Genomic DNA, 14205 nt, shown 5'->3' on the forward strand with positions numbered 1-14205 from the left:
CAAGTAGAACAGCCACCAGAGCATTTGAGTTGTTTGTGTTTAGTGTTGTTACCAGGCCTGGTAGGACATATGAAGGACGTAAACAGCGTCAGACATTGAGTGAGCGCTGAGGAGGACACGATGATGCCACGTACATGTGTGAGACAGTTTTCCAGTACCTGACAGAGTTTCAAGGCGCCTCCTTATGTGTCTCCATCTGGGTGGCTGGTGGAATCGTGCAGAATCAGGATTTTTTGAGCATTCGGATGTGACAGTGGCCCAAATTTGTTGGACTGCTTAGGAATGTGAGGTCAGTCATACACGTCAAGATTCCAGTTGACCATGTCCGATCACCACGAGGGATGATCGCCTTATAGTGCAACAAGCACATCTTAACCCATTCAATTGCGGCTACTATCTGCTCCTTGCAACATTCTACGTAATCTTACACCATTGGTCGGAGACTAGCACCAGCCAAACTGAGGAGTTACTATCCATTACCAGGCTGCCGTTAATACCACAACACAGATGGCTGCGTTTGGAGTGGTGCAGTGATCAGGAATCATAGGCTACTGATCTGATGAATGGTGTCACATTGCGTCCAGGGATGAATCGCAGTGCTGCGCTACACCCTATGACTATCGTTGGTGAGTATAGTTGCTACCTGGGGAGAAGTCCCAATCTTCCAACGCTTTAAGAGATACAGTGGTCTTACTCCTGACGCCGTGGTGTGGGAGGCGATTGTCTATGACTTCGGGTCACGGCTGGTCGTGATGGATGGAACTCTGATGGCACAACGACACATCACCGACATCCTGCGTCCCCTAAATATTGAAGGACTGTCAAGAGAGAAACAAATCCTTCTGTCAGACATGTGCAAACAATATTCATTGGACATTTTGTCATTGCAAGAATAACACGGAGCGGTGAACGGCCTAACTGGGTAAGCCCACCGGTAGTGTCCAACCCGCGGACGCATGCGGCCCAAGCAAGTATCAGTGCGGACGAAGAAGTGAGCAACTATCACATGGTCGGTTCAAAATTGAATATTTTCAATTTCGGATTCTCACCACAGGACGTTATTCTCTTCTTTCTCATTGGTCCGTCCCGTTACGCCCCACACCCCTTTCTTTTATTCAGCGGTTGTTGTTTGCGTTAAGTACGTTAGAGTACATTATTTGCGGCCCAAACATATTCGTCTCCTTCCAGTGTCAACTAGGTAAGCTAAAAGGTAGGACAAACCTGCTCAAGACCGTTTGAAGTCGAATGGAGACGGGTTAGACGACAACACAGCACCAAAACATAATACTTGGGAGTCACACCCTAGCCCTAGAGTGTCACTGAAAAAGCACTGCACTGATCTAAAAGGAAAATGATGTGTAAGAAACATCATACGTAAACTGACTGGTTCAGCATGGGGAACACAACCTGACGTTCTTCCATCATGAGCAATGGGACTCCGTTTTGTGGCCATACAATATGCGGCACCACTATGGGAGGCGCCTAGCCATTCCAAGTAAGTAGACGTCGCTTTAAATGAGACTATCAGGTTTGTCACTGGATGCCTCAGGTCTACATCTTTCCACAAAATTAACCCATTTGCGGCCATCGCGCCACCAGATATCAGACGCAAAGTAGCCAGTGAAACAGAGAGGAAAAGGCACCAAATCGACCCACGCCATTTAATGTATAGCCACCAAACACTTCCAACTCGCCTTAAATCAAGGAACAGCTCTGTCCAACAAACAGTATCGATCTGAGACCCGCCGTCCATCTTTCTGGTTGGATACTCTGCAAAATACAAACATGCACCTCAAAGAGGAAATCATACAAGGGCAGCAACTACAATATAGTACATGGACAGCACTGAACCAATTAAGAACAGGAGTCGCAAGAGGCAAAGTAAACGTGGTTAAGTTGGGCAGCTCTGAAGATGACCAGTGTGAATGTGGAGAAACATAGAAGACTGAACATTTACTCATGTGCCCGAGGAAAGAGTTTTCACAGCGGGAGATCGCTTTTTGTCCTATGACAAGGCCATTAAAGCTACCAAGTTTTGGAGGAAGAGAGTTTTCATGTTCCCGCCCGGAGTGGGAAAGTAAAGTAAGTACTATATTTCAACAGGACAGTGGACATTTACACATGGCACGTGTCCCTATGAACCGTCTGCACGAGTATGAGGTGATCCAACAATCAGCAGGACCCCAGATGTGTTCGCAATTGAAGACATGTGGGACTAGTTCAGTCCCAGTGCCAGTCTGTCCCAGTGTCAGTAATGAGGATGTCCAGGACAGGCTAGATCAGTTGGGCACCAACTTGCCACGGGGATGATACAGAGGCTTTATGACATCTTTACAACCGAATCGGTGCAGGCTTCCAGGCCAGAGAGGGTGCAACGTCGTAATAATATTATAGAGCCAAATTCTTTGCAAAACTATTTGGATTTTGTAATCATCGAAGTAGTATCACATCGCCCCTCTACTCGTGAGGTTTCATTTCGGTTCCTGCCCCCTCCCCCCTTCTGGGTGCTTCTCTTTCTTTGTTAGGCAGATTACAAATTTTTCTTGGCCTTTGTCCGTACATACTCCCAGTCCATCTTCTCCAAGCTATTTTGAAAATCTTTCGTTCAGAGTTATTAATTATCTCAGCTGCTTGTGATAGTGATGTCTCTCTACTGTTTATCTTAATTACCAGTGCATCAAGCTGTGAGATTCAGTTTGCAGTTATCAACTGTATCAACAGGGCGTGATATTCTAACAGAAAAATTGTCGTCCCATTTTCAAGTATTTAGTGTAAGAACACAAGTGTTTTTCAGTCTCCCTTGTATGCGCGAGCACGCGCGCATGTGTGTGTGTGTGTGTGTGTGTGTGTGTGTGTGGGTGGGTGGCCATCTTGTAGCGCTTCCCAAACACAAATCATCGTCTGATTTCCCCTTTCCGTTTATATGAAAACTATAGACAAACACTCTTTCTTGAAACACTTCACTAAATCTAGGATATTTATTTTTTCTTATATTGACATTCTCCAAGCTAAATGAAGTCACTGTTTTATCTACAGTAGTGGTGTATTATGTGTCGCCTCAGCGTACTAAATAGGAAAATGCCAAAGAAATGTGCAAAAGTTTGAAATATTCTTTCTTTCGTAATGCCCATGGAGGAGTGTCAGTGTTATACTTGGACCGTTAAATGTTTTCATGGGAATTGTGCAAGTAAATAAAGTGAGTTAGAAGTATTATCTGAAAATGGAAATTATTCTTCGAAATGCAGAAAGTCCGAGACATCAATGACTGGTTACGGAGTGGTCCTTTCAGATAGAGAATCTACAGTCCTGAAATATTTGGTGCACCAGCTGCAAGACTAAAACAGCATCCAGTTACCCAGATCATGAATAACGGTACTTTTTAAATTACTTCTGATTAAGAAGTTACACATGTACCGTATTTCAAGTTTCTTTTTTAGAATCGTAGATCCATTGCTATGAATGAGAAACATGTGCAGTATAAAATTTAAGAGGTTAGAACACTTATTTGTCTATATGAACTCCTTCTGTTCCATGATATAAAGTGAGAAACGCAGAACCACTACAAGAAGAGACTAGTTTGTATGTTCTTTCCGGTGTGTAATGGCAGATCATTTTCATTTGAAATGCAGAGATAATGCCGCCCATACTATGTCATTTTAAGAGGTTTCTAACGGTATGATGACCTAGTGACGCCACAGAAATTCTCAGTAAAGGTTAAGGAAAGTTATTAACTTCTCATGAAAGGCTGCAGCACAACAATTACGTTTACGTTCCTCCTTAATTCGCCTTTTTAGTCTTTGCAGCTGACGCAACGTCGCTTTATGATGCTTCCGTGGTAGGAGCGTAACTCTAGATGGCAGTCAAACGTTTCACGGTAACATACGGATCAAAAATTAAAATAAAACTTCGTGACTATCGCTCTGGACCGTTTCTGATTCGCTTTCTTGTTCAAGCAATCACCAGTGATTTTCGTCTGTACGGAGAAATCACAACAGATACTTTCCCTCTGCAGTCTGAGCTAATAATTAGAAATATCCACTGTGCAGCAGGAAGGGCAATCCTATTGCCACGTCGAATAATTCAGTTAAAATGACACATAATTGTGATGTCGTCACACATTTTAGTAGCCGACCAGTGTGTTATTCTACGATGTGAGGGGCAAAACGCACGATATCCGAGATCATGACCGTGGTCAGATCTTAGATGTCAAACTCATTACACATTACATCGTTCACACCGTTGTGCGGTTTAACTTTTTTACGTACCAAGCTATTAAGGGAGCGAGCTAAGTCGTGCTCAACACTATCTTGAGGACAAAAATCGCAAAAGACTTTGTATATTATAGCAGAGGATACACAACTGCAGTGTAGCAAATCACGCAGCGTTTCAGCTTTGATCAACAACGTCTAATGAGCAGCAATGTCACCACAACTATCTCTTACTTGTATGGCAAAGAAACGTTTGGCCACATAAAAACATCACCGCATACAACAGTTAGTTTCATGTTCCATGGATAATTTTGCACGACAGCTCGTAATGATATGAATGAGTCATTTTACAATCACATCGCAAATTAATTTGGACATACGGTTACATTCGAACATTTTAAGGTTTTTTTTCTTTCCTTCTTTAGCTTAACTAGGCATAGAGCAACGCCACTGTTGAACGCTCGAAGCATGGAGAGGTCGCATTGGCTAAGGAATCGAGTTACACACTGACTGGATGTGGGTATTCTTACGGGGAAGATGTTTACCTAGAATATCACTGATGAGCGATGCATTAATCTTTCTTTTGCCTGGTAGTGGGGACTTTTGTGTAGTGCTCCACATCTCCTGTCCTCAGACTTACTGGGCTTACTGCAATCTGCATCTACATTTACACCCCGTAAACCGCTTATCGGTACCTAGTGGAGAGCCGGTACCAATATCAGTTCCTCCATTTTCCCACGTTTTTATTAGGTTGCTTTCTTGTCATCGTGTATGCTACGGGGTTTAAGTGTGCGTTGATATCAGATTTTATTGCATTTAAGTTGTTTTAATTAAGACTTTTACGATCAATATCACAGATGATATCTATGAAAATTGTGGCATTGCCATGTGGAAGTTGCACCAGTGTACTACCGTGTTGTTACGCGTACAGTCAAAACAGTACGGGCCACTGTAGTGAAAACGCCACAGGCCTTCACACATACGGATTTTGACGATATGGTTAGTTTACGGGTTTTGCAGTCGCAGTTCCAAAATCACTGCCCGCGAGTACAAACGATTTTTGTAATCGCAGAGTTCCGGATAGCAAGGTGTGTTGCAGGGTGTTAAACAGATTGCGTGAGTGTGATACACTTCCCAGCCTATATGTTGTATCGGAACGTCCCGTCCAACAGGATATTTGTGAAGATAAGACCGTTCTTTAAATGGTAGAACGCAGCCCAGTTATCATCTCTAGAAGAACTACATTGTGGCTTGGTATTCAACAGACACTAATGATACGCACGACACTTGAGCAGACTCTGCATCCGTATATCGGCAGAGGGTGTAACATCTGCTTGTAAGAGATGACGCTAAAAGAAACGAATTCTGCCAATTGATCTTTGGCAATGAACGCTGTATTCGACGTACTCTGTTCACTGATGAGTCAACATTTACCAGCAACGGCTTCAATAACACGCGCAACTCTCGCATGTGGACGCATGAAAATCTGCACGCTAACGTGGAAACAAATTTTCAACGATGTTCCTCAGTAAACTTGTGGTGGGGTATTATTTATGACCAGTTCGTCGGTCCAGTTGTTTTAGATAACAGCCTTAATGGAGTACGGTATCTTTATTTCCTTCAAATTGTGTTACCAGAATAGATGGAGGATATTCCTTTGGGAACAAGACGTTTGTACTTCCAGCACGACGTAGATCCTGCACATTCCGTACGGCCAGCGACACAGTACCTCACTGAAACGTATGCTGGGCGTTGGATCGGTCTCCGTGGAGACGTTTATTGACCGCCGACGTCACCAGATCTTAGTCCATTAGATTACTGTTGGTAGGGTTGACTTCAGAGCGAAATCTACGAATGCAGAGTGAACAAAAAGCAGGAACTTTTCGCTTGTATTTTTCGTGCCTTTGCTCAAATTAAGGATCGAACGAATGAGCTGAGACCAGTAACACAGCAGCTGTCCACAAGAGCTGGAAGACGCACTGCAGTTGACGGTGAACATTTTCAACATCTTTTGTGAGGAATGCACACAATTTAATAAAACATTAGTTCACGATGTTTCATTTACTATCATCTGCATCTGTCCTGTTATCCATTTCTTCTCTCATTGGTTTCCCCGGAAACTGTTAATAACAGGACGTATGTGCATATGATCACTAATACTATCAGCCCTAAAGGCATGTATTTTTCCTCCTGACTCTCGTTGTATAAAAAACATAAAATAACTTTGGGAGAGAGCTGCACGTAGTGGACCACAAATGGTACAAGAGGTAAAAGTTGATCGACCACATTACATACTATTGCAATATTACAACATTTTTCCGTGAAGACTGTATTACAATTTGTATAATACTGCAGCAACACCACTGGAACAGTACGTCGAATAATATATAAAATACAATGTCAGCTACATATGCTAATAATATGTCTGAACATGTGAAATAAAATAAAGGATGAAGCCCAATGCACATAACTTAACGTTTAAAAATATTGCTAACATAACGAATGATGTTCAAACATTTTCAATTGACGTCGGAAAGGTATACTTTACGTTCAGGGTTCTGGACAAAGTGGCCTTCAAGCCTATGCACGTACATTAAGCTTAGGAAATTACACTCAAGCATATGTCCGTAACTAACTTCATGTAATACACTACTAGAGATTGTGACCATTGTCACCAGACTGGAACAGTGAAAAAGATCCATACCCCGGCTTAAGCATCCCAACTGAGAAAGGCTACGAACAGTATTGAAAGCTACAAGTGTCAACATGCACAAAATCATAATGAGAAATGGGCCGAACTGGAAACCTGTTAGGATTTCATGTAACATACAACAGGCGTTGTAATCACGGTATGCCTTAAAACCATATGACGACAATTCGCAACAGTCGATTATGTGAGAAGTAATTGTTCTAAATTGAGCGGAGAGTTATAATGAGTAACGGTTCAAATGGCTCTGAGCACTATGGGACTTAACATTTGAGTTCATCAGTCCCCTAGAACTTAGAACTAATTAAACCTAACTAACCTAAGGACATCACACATATCCATGCCCGAGGCAGGATTCGAACCAGCGACCGTAGTGGTCGCTCGACTCCAGACTGTAACGCCTAGAACCGCACGGCCACTCCGGCCGGCAATGAGTAATGCATGTGGCGTAGAGCTATGTCTATGCATTAATTAAATATAGAAAGTAAATGCTAAACCGACCCCTTACATATTGACTGCGACTGTAAACCGGTCTCGTGAGCAATACTAAAGGTAAGTAAAACTGGCGGAAATAAGTGCGGCAATAAACGATATAAGATATAAGACAGTGCAATAAAAACATAGATTAAACACTTAAGCACTGCCTGTCAGTGAAACACTATACGTAGCTCGAAGTCTAGGTTTTAAACATAGTATAATATGAAGAGTACGACAGATAGCCCAAGGTCTACGTTTGGACCAGAACATGTGTAGCTAATGCCTATTTCATAATACCTATATAATGTGATTATGCACACAGAATACATGGGTTAACAACATAAACTTTAGTTCCTTTGACTTGTGCAGTTATCAGTTATTACTTTGACATGATCAGTGATTCTGACCGCAACATAAACATGTTTCTACATTACTGTATTCTTCATTAACCATATTCATGGTGCTCTTGTACCACTAGGGTATTCCGTGTGCACAACACATTGAATCAGTAACATCACAAAGGCATTATCTACAAATGCTTTGATTATAGTTCAGACCTCAGGCGACGTATCGTACTAGTCATGTTGCATCTTGTTGCAACACAGACCTCGAGCTAGCATTGTATTTTCATTGTTAGTCAACGCTTAAATGTGTATGTAGTGTTTATATACACATATATAAGAATTAGCAATAAGATTTTCTTATTGAAATATGTAAAAATTCGATAGGTTATATTAGTCTGAATAGTTGTTACACCCTTAACTACCTTGTATTGTTTGATACTATATTGCGTTGCCTTTCTATGAAGAATGGTAATGCAGCGTCTTATGTCTTAAAATATGTCTTCATCATAAGGTGATTTTTCATATACTTTCTATATTTAACTAATACGTAGTCATTGTCCTACGCCACGTGGCTCAATCAGTGTAACTCTCTGCTCAGTTAAGAGCAGCCGTTGTGGCCGAGCAGTTCTAGACGCTTCAGTTCGGAACCGCGCTGCGGCTACGGTCGCTGGTTCGAATCCTGCCTCGGGCATGAATGTGTGTTGTCCTTAGGTTAGTTAGGTTTAAGTAGTTCTAAGTCTAGGGGATTGATGACCTCAGATGTTAAGTCCCATGGTGCTGAGAGCCATTTTTGGATTAAGAGCAGTTGCTTCTCACACAGTCGACTACATATGTAGTATGAGTATCTTCAGCCAGTCCTCTTAGGCAGCTGAATTCCGAAATCCAGTTTAGAAAAGAATCACAACTCTAACCAAACTGACCGGTTTTGAGTTAAAGGTAGTGCTAGAGACAGCATCGGCTAAAAGATCAAATATAGCAGATGCTATAAAAACGCTGTCGTCCGTTGATTAATAGCACGCTGGAACACATTTGAAACTTAATGCAGCAGCGATTCTGCGTTACAATGATTCCACTAGTTCTCGGTAGGGCGAGAGGTCTGCGGCATCCGATCCCTAAGCATAATTTACCCAATTCCCGTACATTACGGTCCGGTGTTCGTGGATACGGATCTGAAGCGCAGTAGCGCCCAGGATTTGTTCCATCGGATCAAAACATCAATGTGAGCTCCTCAAACGACTGTAGCACGATTCTGGACCTAAAGCACGAAAGAATGCAGGCGGTTCACAATAATGTTACAGTCCTCAGTGGTCATGGTGTCTTCGATTACGGTCACTTGTCCCATGGAACCCCAGGCAAATGTCTCCCACAGTACAGCACTGGCATCACTGGCCTGCCTGCATGGCGCGGAGCTTGTTCTGAGCGGGAGTTCAAGTGGATGACGGCGTAATCAGACACGACCATCGACCGGGTGTAGACAGACATGTGATTCATCTGACCTGGTGACACTTTCCCATTGATCCACGATCCAGACTCGATTATCTCGTTCCCATTGCAGTCGCGACTGACAATGTTGTTGAGTCAAAATCTAGCCTGTAGGGGTCTTTTGCCGCTTAGCCCCATGTTCTACAATCCGTGCTGAACGTTTTGCTCAGAAACATTTGTGCCTGCCCGAGCATTATACTCTGTCGTCAGATTTTCCACAGATGGGTGCAAATTCTTATTCCCAGAGCGGAAAAGACTCCGACTTCCACGTTCCCTGATGAGGAGAGGACGACCAACAGCTAGTCGCCTACTCGTGGTTTCACCGTTTTTCAACCAGTTTTCCATATGTGATCACGACAGTAGCAAGTCGACAGTCCCCAGCTTCGCTGTTTCTCAGATAGTGGTTCCCAGTTGTAGACCCATAGCAATCTGCTCATTCCCAAATTCACTAACGTGAGCGGTTTCCCTTATTTGTGGGTTATATCAAACCTTGAATGATATCCCATTCATCTCTCTTCCGCTTAGGCAGTGGTCATATCTAGGCTCAACAGTGTATTCAGTGTATGCTATGACGACCTGTGCTTCAGAGGACAGCAGGAGAAGCTGGGAAATAGGAACTATTTCGTACTATTCACCCCCCCCCCATCTAGGAGAAGAAAGAAGAATATTGAGAAATAACAACACCTTCGGCACGTAGATCCTCTAGTAGTCCCAAAATCACACACTTACATATACACTCCATTTTGATTAGTTACTCATTCATGCCATACAGGTATGTGACAGCCACGCACGAATACTATGGCTTCATCACCAATCTCTCCTCTAATATGTGTGGCGTTCACAGTTGCACAGACGTACTTACAATGTCCTTCCAAAATCAGTAACTCCGGGGTGGGGGGGAGAGGTGCTCTTTAGCTAAGAACGTGAGAGTCCAGTTCATTGTCCTCGGGTAAACGTCAGCAGGGCAGGATCTTTTATGGGCTATATTTCTGAGTTTCCCCAACCTCACAAACAGATCAGTCAGACGCTCTTAGTAAAGCTTCGTGGATAAAGCCTCATGTAAAGACGGAAATATGCGTTTTAGGCAAACAGTGTAACACACAGTATGTAAAAAAATCAAAAGCGAGCAACAATAATGGAAAAACAAGATGGAAATGCTCCGCTTACAAAGGGTGTACTACAGGGATTGAGTCTGTCACTTCTACTGATAACCTGTATAGTAAAGAATGGTGTGAAGGGAGAGTTCATGGGAGGGCAAGATGGAGAACTGTCATGTTTACTGATGAGTGATGGTTCTGCTTCGATGCCAGTGACGGCCGTGTGGTCGTAAGAAGGAAGCGAACTGAGGGCTTGTAACCAACCTGTCTGTGTGCTAGACACACTGGAACTACACCTGAGCTTATTGTTTGTGGTCTGTGGTGCGGTCTCGTATGACAGCAGGAGCACTCCCGTTGTTATTCCACGCACCATGACTGCAAAACTGTACATCAGTCGGAAGATTCTACCTGTTGTGCTGCGTTCATGAACAGCATTCCAGGGGGTGTTCTTCAATAAGATAACGCTCGGCAGCATACTGCTATTATTGTTTGTCCAACGTGCTCTACAGAATGTCACATGGTGCCGTGGCCTCCTCGATCGCCAGATCTGTCTCCAGTCGAGCACATATGTGACATCACCGGAAGACGACTTCAGCGTCGTCCACGAACAACAGTAACCGCCCCGTACTGACCGACCAAGTATGATAGACATCCATCCCACAAACTGACATCCGGCACCTGTACGATACAATGCATCCACGTCTGAATGTTTGCATTCAACATTCTGGCGGTTACACCCGTTATTAATGTACCAGCATTTCACATTCGCAATGGCTTACCACGTGCTTACATTAACGTGTGATCTTACAGCGCTAATCACTTAAATATGTTACCCTACATTAATTATTTTTTGATATTGCGATTTTTTCCGTCAGTGTATGTATAACACCAAATTACAAACACTTTGATTCTTTTGGTTTCTGGTTTTCTCCCACACCATGGTTCACTTCCACAGACTATGGTGCACCGAACGTCAATATCATCAATTTCTGCCTCAAATTAGCCTTATTTTTTTATACTAGTAGACTTCTTTGTTTCACGAATGCCATCTCTAGTTGTAATAGCCTGCTTTTTATATCCTTCTTGTATCGTCGGTCGTGTTATTTAGTTTCCAATGAAGCAGAATACCTTAACCTCGTTTACTTCATGGCCACCAACTTTGATGTTAATTTTGAAACACGTCACTCAGTTCTGGAATGACTCACATCATTTTTGATTTCTTTAAATCATTTTTTGCATCTAAGACATTCTTCTGCAGAATCAATATGTCACTCCTGATTTTAAGCAGCTCCAGTGATTGTAACAACCAGGTCTTCAATTGCCATTTGAATGTTCTCAGCGCACTTTGTAGTTATTGCATGTTGAATCTTTCTGTAGCTGCTTTCTTGCGTCACATAATGAGCTAAGGAGCGGACAGGCGAGTTTCGGTGAGTCCAGGCTAGTCCGGGAGGTTGTTCTGTTCAGGTCGTTCCGTTTCTAAGAAAAGTGCCGCCAAGAAGAGAGGTAGTTGAGTTCGTTTTAGAATATCTTTTCTCGCTTTGTGGAGGTAAGGTAGCGCCAGCGAGACGCCTTCCCCATGCAGGTGAACGGCCTCTCGTGTCATAGACAGTGCTCGAAATACCTCCATTGGGTAATTCTTAAAAAATAAATAAATAAATGTGGAGGAAGAAAAAAGAGTGGGAGTTAGCAGCCCGCTTTCTAAGTATTACAGATGAGGGAGAAACGTGGATTGAGTGAAACAAAAATTCCTTTTAAGAGTGGGAATTCTGTGCTAAGCTTTTAGGAACTGTTTTCGTGGAAAGAAAAGCCATTGGCTTGTTGATAAAGCTTTTCCTAAGAAGAGACTTCGGCAGTTTTGTTACGAACATTTCCGTCGATCAGATTGTCAGTGATGAAGGACAGTTTATGCGAATTTGGGTGACGCAAAGAGGAGACAGCTCCATGAAGGCACTATGGTTTGACATCCCTGGCAGAGCACTCAGGACAGTTCTGCGGGAACACCTGGATTCTACACCTCAGCGAGAGCATATTGTTGTCCAGGTGCTTTTGTGACTCTGGTTAGAGACGGGGCTCTTTTGACGAAGAGACGATATCCAGCAAATCTGTCAATAGTTATCCACACTAATCCATCCTACAGATTAATCAAGGTGGAAATCAGCAGCAAAAGCGACAAGAAATTAGAGTTGTCAGTCATTCAGTGGACTTGTGGCTTTGACTGATTAGACTGGGGAGTCTCAACACTTTGGATTAGGTATTCGAGGGATCTCTAATGACACGGTTAATTATGGTGGTTTCATGCGACGTCTTATGTCTTAATGTAAGTTGGAGCGATCACTACTGTCCAGACATCGCGATTATTTCTTTCAGTCAATGATTATGATGACGATTATTCCCTTCTTCCCTATTTCCTACAGTCTTAACCATGTGAATCAATCGTTAATTTAGACTACTCAGTACAACAAAAATTAGATCTTTTATTTTCTCTGATTATTACCATTCTCGATATCATTTTGTCTGAAAAATCAAATTATATGTTGGGCACAGAGATTTTATAATACCTTCGACTCAATTTGTCCAGAAATTTTATGCTAGTAGGCCCCTTTTTTATTGAGATTATTAATGCTTTTTGAAGGAACCGACACTCAGGATTCATTTGTCAGGACCACCCTTTCATCTCGTCATACCGGTAGGAGACAGTTTTCACTAAAGCATGTGAGTCCGTGGGAGTAATCTGCTTCTCAGGTAGTCCAATCGTTGCTGAATATTGTGACTGTCGGAAGGCATGTCCAGCTCGGTTGGCATCTTTCATTAATTGGGTTATCCTGCCAGGATTAGATCAGTTCGGTTCTTTTGATATGCAGTCAGATCTCTTGCAGTAAAATGGAGAATCTTGTGCGTTTGAGGTACCGAAAACTTTTGCGATAAATTATCGTATAGTTCATAATAATGAGTGACACTTATTAGGTTTCACTTGGCTGAGGGTTTTAGTAGATTTTCCTCAATGTTTTTATTAAATATCAATATTTTATTTAAGTTGCATTTAATTTAACCTATGCACTTCTCTTTCAGATTGTCTCCTGATTTTGTGTTTGTTCCTTTGGTCCACTTTTGATGTTGACAACGGCGTTCTACTAGAGTGGCAATATTTTGGAGGGATGTTTTCTAGTTGATACGTTTCCTGCAGTATTGTTAGGATGGGTGTAAATTAGAACAACCGAGAAAAAAATTTTGGTATTCTTTCTAAATTAAATTAGAAGCGAATGCGAAGTATGTGTCACAGTAGGAGAAAAGGTCGATTAACGAAGGTACATTAATAGTTATGGAAGACGTGCACAGTGGAGAGGAAACTGGAGTCGCAGGAGAACAGGCAATATGTTCAATAGGGCGTACAGAGATGAGTGAGCGAGACAGCGAGTCTAGTGTAGAGATTACGGAGGAAACTGTAGACTGCAGAAACAATGAAGGCATAAGACTGAAGTGTCGTAAATGGTAGGTAAGGTTTGGTCCAATTTTTGGCCATCTGAAGGTGTTACATTGATCCAGTGCCTCATCAACAAAATGAGTTGGCTGTTGCTTGACTAATTAAATTCAATATAGAACTCGAGGCGGTTGAGAAAATGAGCTAAGATGTAAGAAAGAAAGAAAGAGAAAACAGAGTAGAAAGACAAAAAAACCGTCGGCTCGACAGGAGGCGTGACTAGTCGATTTGGGCTCCAACTGGAGCAGATTCCAATAATGCAGCAGCAGACCAGCGGGATAGAAGGTCGGCAAACAGAGCAGGAGGGCGATGCGATGGCATGGAAAAGAGGATGAAAGAGGTAGAGGAGTACGTAAATAAGGCAGCAGATGAGACTGAACATCGGCTGCACGAAGCAACAGAGCAGCTCAAG

The sequence above is a fragment of the Schistocerca piceifrons genome, chromosome 5 (assembly GCF_021461385.2).
Source record: "Schistocerca piceifrons isolate TAMUIC-IGC-003096 chromosome 5, iqSchPice1.1, whole genome shotgun sequence".
In the NCBI taxonomy this organism is placed as follows: domain Eukaryota; kingdom Metazoa; phylum Arthropoda; class Insecta; order Orthoptera; family Acrididae; genus Schistocerca; species Schistocerca piceifrons.